The sequence below is a fragment of the Columba livia genome, chromosome 3 (assembly GCF_036013475.1).
Source record: "Columba livia isolate bColLiv1 breed racing homer chromosome 3, bColLiv1.pat.W.v2, whole genome shotgun sequence".
NCBI lineage: Eukaryota > Metazoa > Chordata > Aves > Columbiformes > Columbidae > Columba > Columba livia.
In genome coordinates, this window is record NC_088604.1 from 32,203,456 (window position 1) to 32,210,438 (window position 6,983).

Sequence of the window (6,983 nt, forward strand, 5' to 3'; positions counted from 1 at the left end):
AGTGGTGTAAAAGGAGCAAAAGGAGAGTTAAATCCAAGCGAAGATCATTTTTTCCTTTCATGAACGTACATGTGTAGTGGAGTAGATCATTAAGTACAGCCGTCTTGTCCCAGCAACACTCAACAATTTTCCCAGTCTCAGCTTCTTCACATTGCCATTGCCCAAAGTTTTCCTGTAAAAGAAAATAAGCGGAGGTATTTCACAAATGCAGAAATACTGCAGATTTTGACTCATTTTGATTTTCTAACAGTTGCTCCCATTGTGTGTGTGCTCCCACTTCCCACGTTTGCTTCTCAGCTCTCCTCTTGGCCATGGTGCTGTGGCACCAGCAGTGCCATTCTTGCAAGTGCTTCCACTCATCTGGCTCAGAGCTCTTTGGGGAAATTGCCTTTTCTCCCCACCATGTCACGACCTGGAGGGCTACCCAGCCTGCGGGTGTGTAGGGATCATGACCATGCGTTTATAGGATTCTATAATAAACAAGAGCAAGGAGACTTTATCCTCTAGATTTCTCTGCTTTATTACAAATTACCACAAATATAACAAAAATCACCACTAGCAAGTACACCTATGATTAATAAAGGGAATATATATATATATATCTTAAGCTAGTACAAATTACTATTGGCAATTAATCATATGGCAGCAATCAATAACAGTAACAGTCAATCGTATAGCAGCTATCAATAGTATTATAACAACCGAGTAGGTATACTGTATTACAGGTTACTACAAAGTTATAATTAGTGAAGCTATTATGAACAATATAACAGCAGATATACTTATGATAGAATATATTATATGAATATATAATAACAGTATTAAGCAAATAAGACGGATCTCAGAAGGGGCCAAGCCATCCCAAATGTGGGAGGACAAACTGCATTGACCCCAGAAGTGAGGGAAAGGGAGATCAGTAATGTGACAGGGAGTCTCACTCCAAAGATGCTCTGAGTCATGGAGGCCGGAGCCAGCCAGTCTCCCCTGTGAGGGCCCAAGATCTCAAAGTTCATAGGGAGAATTCAACCTGTTTAGGGAAAGAAAAGTATGTACCGCACAGGAAGTTCTCAGAGAGAAAGCAGCTCCATTTTGGATAAAAAATAAGCCATTTTTGTATCACAGAGACATAAGAGAGTATAGTACGCCATGAATCACCACGTTTGACTGAAAATGAGTTAATTTTCTTCATGCAGTTAGAAACCTTTATTTTTTTGTAGCTAGCACAGTCATTGTTTGAGTTTAGTTTGAGAACAAGAGATAACACCCCAGCACAGAGTTAATGTTTTTAATTGTTCTGGTCTGAGAGCCAAGGACACTCTGAGTGCTCTGCCCGCAGATATGAGGCATCAAGGAAGCGGGGCATAGGTGGGGCAGAGCTTGACTGACATCCAGACTGATCAATAAGAGTATTCCATCCCATTAACATCACGCATTATATTTAAGGAGAGTCGGGATCTTCTGGCTCCTCTCAGGGTCATCTCAGAGCCAGGATGGAGACCTCTTTGGGGAGTTCCGTTTAGAGCTTTTTTTAGTTCAGCCTTTGCCATCCTGAAATTTTGCAGAAGCCTCTGGGCCTTTCTCTCTGCTCTCTCTGGGATCAGCTGTTTGGGACCAGGTGCTGCTGCCTGGGTCTGGCTGCTCGGTGAGGATGGATTTTGTGAGGAATTGCATTGAGTATCTTTTATCTTATATTCTATTTTCCATTTTATATATGTTATTATTACAATTAGTATATCAGTATTATTTTGTTATTTTATTAAACTGTGTCCACAAGTTTCTCCCTTCCCTTTTGATTCTCTTCTCTATTTGTGGTGGGACAAGGGGAGTGAGTGAGCAGCTACCATGGTTATATTGCTAGCTTGGGTTAAACCACAACACACTACCACTTTGAACAGCCAATAGAGTCTGTTAAATTCTGTTTTTCAAGGAGGGTAGCCAATAGATAATGATGTTTTCTGTTCTTTCAGACCAATTTTTATTTTCCCAGACTGTTTTCCTCTTCTTACAGTTAGGACAGCCAATGGTAGCTACTGATTCATTTTTTCTCAGAATGTTTTCCCCTTTTTTCCAGACTATTTTTCACCTTTTCAAATTATAAGTTGCTGCTACAGTTCTTTGTTTTTTGCAGTTATCGGTGGTATCTCTGGATGTCTCCAGTTTCCAGGTACCCAGCTGTACTTCAAAGATGCCAGCTGCGCACTTCTCAAGGATGCTTCTGGTTCCCGGGCCTGGTTCCCAGGCTGGCAGGCATTTCTTCTGTCGGTATTTTTCCAGCATGTATTTTATTCTATTAAGTAATTTTCCCCTTCTAACCAGGTTGCCTTTATGGCTGCTCCTGTCATCTTGTCAACCAGTGTCACTGCTCAGCGGCCACCATGTTGTCTGCAAGCTGCTAGGCTTGTCTAGAGGAGGCAAAACAGTTATTTTGGCAGTTAGCTTGTCTACAAAGGTGAAGGGCTGTTACTTGTCAATTTGGTTTTTTTTTAAGCCAAAATATATTAAGCATGAGCTAGCGTGAACCAGAGGAAGATGCAGTGAGGGTTTCTGGGAGGGTCTCAATGCTAAATGTTCACAGACTGCACAAACAGATGAGCTGAGATTTGTTGTTTGTGGGTTTCTTTTTTTCCTCCATCAGAATGTATGGTCTAAAATTTTTGCTTTATATTCTTGCAAAAATGGTGCATAGAAAGAAAATTACAGCAAATATGGTTTGCCTACATTTTGCAATTATCCCTTATCAAAAAGGAGCTGTTTTCTTTCCATAATCTGACTCTTTGTGAAAAAGGAATCCCTAAAAGTAGAGGCCCCGGGTTAGACTGTCTTGCATTATATCAAAATGGAGAGTAAGACTCCTAGCTCAGGCCTGCTTCAGTCTCCCAAAATGAAGGATGTGGGACTGTGTAACTGGTGCTGTCCATCTTGCCATTACAGAAGATCAGGATACAAGCAGAAGCATCAGAGACTTTTAAAAGATATTTAGACCTTACTCCTATCTGAAGGGTCCAAATAATTTAGAAGGCCTTCACAAAAAGGAATACAGATGCTGCATTTTCACTGAGAGTCCATGGGCGTTTTAGAAATTTCCTAGGGCCATTAACAAAAAAGGGTACTAAAAATACTTAATGAGGCTGACTCATTGTGAGGTTGGAAGTGACAAGTGTCTTCGGCACTCACATCTATCTCTGGGCGAGGTCTGAGGTCCTGCAAAAACACAGGGCATGAAGAAGCATGAGGCCAGAGTATGATGTAGACCAGAAAGATATTTTATTGTTACCTTATACAAGAAATATGGACATAAAATTTAATGTCTGATGAGGATCACCAAAAATACAGCTTTTACCTAGTCTGCTAGATAGGGATTTGTATTTATGAATTTTTATTGTGTTTATAGCATTTTCATCTCCTTCACTCATTTATCTTTCTCCATCAGGTTTCCTCTTTTCTTCAACAGCATTTGACTACATGCCCTATCAAGAGAGAAAAGTGCGAAGGAATATTAGTTTAACAAAGCCAAATAAAAAATAAGTTTTGCGACTGTTTCTACATTATAGTACAGCTTATTTGTATCTCAGTTGTTCCTAAATCTGACTTTCATAGTGAATATTGTTATTGAGAGCTGGGTATATCCTTGAGACAATTCTCCTGAAAGCAGTGGATTTTGGAGATGCAGGTCTGAAACCTATGGTTTAGCTTTCTTCTGTAATCTCAGTAATAGCCTTCTAAGTTTGACAGTGTACTTTTTCCAACTGCCTGTCCAGAAAGTGACCAAAAGGTATGGTCTGGACAGCTAATATGAAAAAAAAAAATCACTATCTTAAAAGAGACTACATTTTATTTTCACTAAGCAGCTTATTAGAGGAAGACGAGATGACAAATGAGCAGCATGGAGGAAGGAAGGCCAGGCTGTGCAATGGTCAGCTAAATCCCTCCCATGCTGTGGCAAACACCTGAGAGGAAATACCACAGCATGAAGAAACAGTAAATCTCCTTCAACTTCTCATTCAGAAAATATACTCAGTGCTTCCCTTCTGATGGTTGTCAGCTGGATAAGGCTACTGGATAATTGAATTTATAGCTTTGGAAAAAAAAATCCAATCTATTTAGGCACAGTAGGGTTCCTTTTCAGAAAGCAAACAAACAAACTGACACTAATGCAAGCAGCAGGATGCCTCCTAAGAGCCTTCTCAGTGATAATCCTCTGGACTGAGGTGAGTCTGAGAGTGGGTCTGTGTGTGGGGTGAATGGGCATCAGGCTGGGAATGAAGCAGCGCCTTGTCCTGCAGATCTGGCTCGTCCTCGACACTGCTCCTTGTAGCTGACTCTGAAACACCCCATGAGCACATTTGCTGCGTATGATGCCAGCAAGTCATAGTAACCTACAGCAGTTACCTTGCAAAAAACTTACAGGTAGCATGCAGGCAGTTTACCTCCCTTTATTTTCATCAGCACAGGAGAGGTTTACTCCTCCTGAAGCTTTGAATTCTTCAGCAATTATCTTAATTAGGTAATTGGGTTATTCTCTTTCTTGTTGTGACTAGGACTCTGATCAAGGGTCTCTCAAATTCCTCTTTACCTTTATGGGCATGTGTTCAGGATCTTGATTTGGACTGATGAAGCTGGCCAACAGTGTCTTTAGGTAGGTATATATATATATATGTATATAAAAATATAAAATTTAATATTATGGTCACTAAATAACAGAAGGATCACCCGAATTTTAGATAAAGGATATACAGTGATTGCAGGTGGAATACAGCCTGACTGTCTGAAGGAAATGGCTGAGTATATCGTGGACCCAAATGTAACATCTCTGTTAACCATCAATCATTGTATCCCTCTGGTGGGACAGAAATCTCAAATTCCAATCTGTAAAAATAAGCTGCGTGAGTCACATCCCATTTCTGTGTTAGGAATTGCACTGATTAAAATGTATCTGATTTGTAGGCATAGGAGGGTAAAAACGTCACAAAATAGGTACGTCAAAGTATCTATGACATAATGAACAACTAGATTAGGAATAGCCATATAAGCTATTAAATTTTAGCAAAGCATTTGTCTTTTTCTTTGATGGTATGTCACACTGCAAACATGGACCACCAAGGAAATTAAATTCTATATATATTTAAAGAACAATATTGATGACAAAGATGGTGCAGTTCTAATGAATTCTCAGAGGCAAGTGTAGGAAAGTATGTTTTCCAGTCACAGCATACAAGAATCCACATGGCTGAGGCCCAGGCCAGGTTTAAATGGAAGGAAATATTTTTGACAGCACAGATATAAGTCATAAAGTGCATTATGTACAAAGCATTTCCAAAAGCCAAGGATGAGCACAAGGCAGCAGAACAAAGCATGGCTCAGTAAGCAATGCTGGCATTAGTAAGATCCTGCTGTAGCTCTGAAATACAAACACATATAGGGGAATCACAGAATCAGTTTGGTTGGAAGAGACCCTCAGGATCATCAAGTCCAGCCATCACCTAACTTTAGCACTAAACCATGTCCCTAAGAACTTCATCTAAACACCTTTCAAAAACCTCCAGGGATGGTGACTCAACCACTTCCCTGGGCAGCCTGTTCTAATGCCTGACAACCCTTTCTGTGAATAACTTTTTCCTAGACCTCCCCTGGCACAGCTTGAGGCCATTTCCTCTTGTCCTGTCACTTGCTACTTGTGAGAAGAGACCAACATCCTCCATGCTACAACCTCCTTTCAGGTAGTTGTAAACAGCGATAAGGTCTCCCCTCAGCCTTCTTTTTTCCAGGCTGAACAGCCCCAGTTCCCTCAACTGCTCCTCATTAGACTTTTGCTTCAGACCTCTCACCAGCTTTATTACAATGAGACACAGAAAAGCTCCATTATTTTCTAGCTGATTTAGTACTGTGTATTTTTCCTTCAGTGAACACGAAGCATTAACAGCAGAAGCCAGTGGCCAGTTTAGCTGTAAGAGGCTGAGTCCTGGGAACTTCTGCCCTTTGATCATCACCACCCCACCAAGTGCCTGGCAGGTCCCATGGTGGTGGCCAAAGGAACACGGGGCTGCTCCTGCTCACAGTGCAGCTGAGCCAGAGCTCGCCCCAGTGTAGCCTTTCCTGGGGGGCTACAGGGAAGCGCCTGCTGAATTGATCCTGGGAAGAATGCCAGAAGGCCTACAGGCTGGCTTTGCACCTCTGAAAAACATGAAGGCAAGGGGACCGTGCTCTTTCCCATGCCTGCACTTAGCGCCATGGTGAGCCTGCCCTGTCATATCAATAAGCCTAACGGGGTGTTTCACAGCTGGGTCCCCACAGCATCCCCAGTACCTTTGCACTTGATGCCAGAGGGCAGAAAGACTGCCAGAAGAAGAATAAATATTTAGGGATCAGTAGATGGAGCGGAAACAAGGTGCAGCAGGACAGAAGTTGAAGCAGATGAACCTTAAGACAATCTGAAAAAGAAAAATTGGGAAAATACAGAGATTATTATTGATTTATACTCTGTCAGTAAAGCTACTTGGAGGCTGATGCTGTGCATAGCCACAAAAAACCACAAAGAGTATATACCAATATTTACATGCAGTGACGTTCCTTAAAATTTTAGTAGAAAGTAGAGTAACAAGTATGACAGGGAACTGTGATTTTTTTAATCTCTGAAGTTACTCTGTCCAGAAGATAAAAGCTGTAGATGATAAGGAGGGAGAAAAAACATTGAAAATAAAAGTCTGCATTAGCACAGAACCCAAAAGCTGTACTTTCATGCTGTGGTTCAGTAGAAGATTTTTGATAATCAGAGAAACTACATATATGAGCCCCCATGCAGCAAAGCCAGCTTGTGGACCTGAAGAATGTTAAGCTAGAAGATTTGAAAAACAGATAAATAAACAATTGACAGTTTGGGATCAGCAGCGATTTAGCAAAGAGTTTCAAAGAAGCTTCAAAAGGTGTCTTATGGGTGATACTTTTAGGGCCAGGACATGCTGCTAACCTGGAAGAAAAGTGCCCCC

The 6,983-nt window shown here is 41.2% G+C and overlaps 1 long non-coding RNA gene across 1 annotated transcript; it reads left to right on the forward strand.

The window, feature by feature from the left end:
* The first annotated feature begins 3,132 nt into the window (after window positions 1-3,132).
* Window positions 3,133-6,090, forward strand: LOC135579232 (uncharacterized). Its single transcript, XR_010471945.1, has 3 exons — window positions 3,133-4,407; window positions 4,539-4,636; window positions 5,621-6,090. It is a non-coding gene; the product is annotated as an uncharacterized LOC135579232 (long non-coding RNA).
* Window positions 6,091-6,983: the final 893 nt, after the last annotated feature.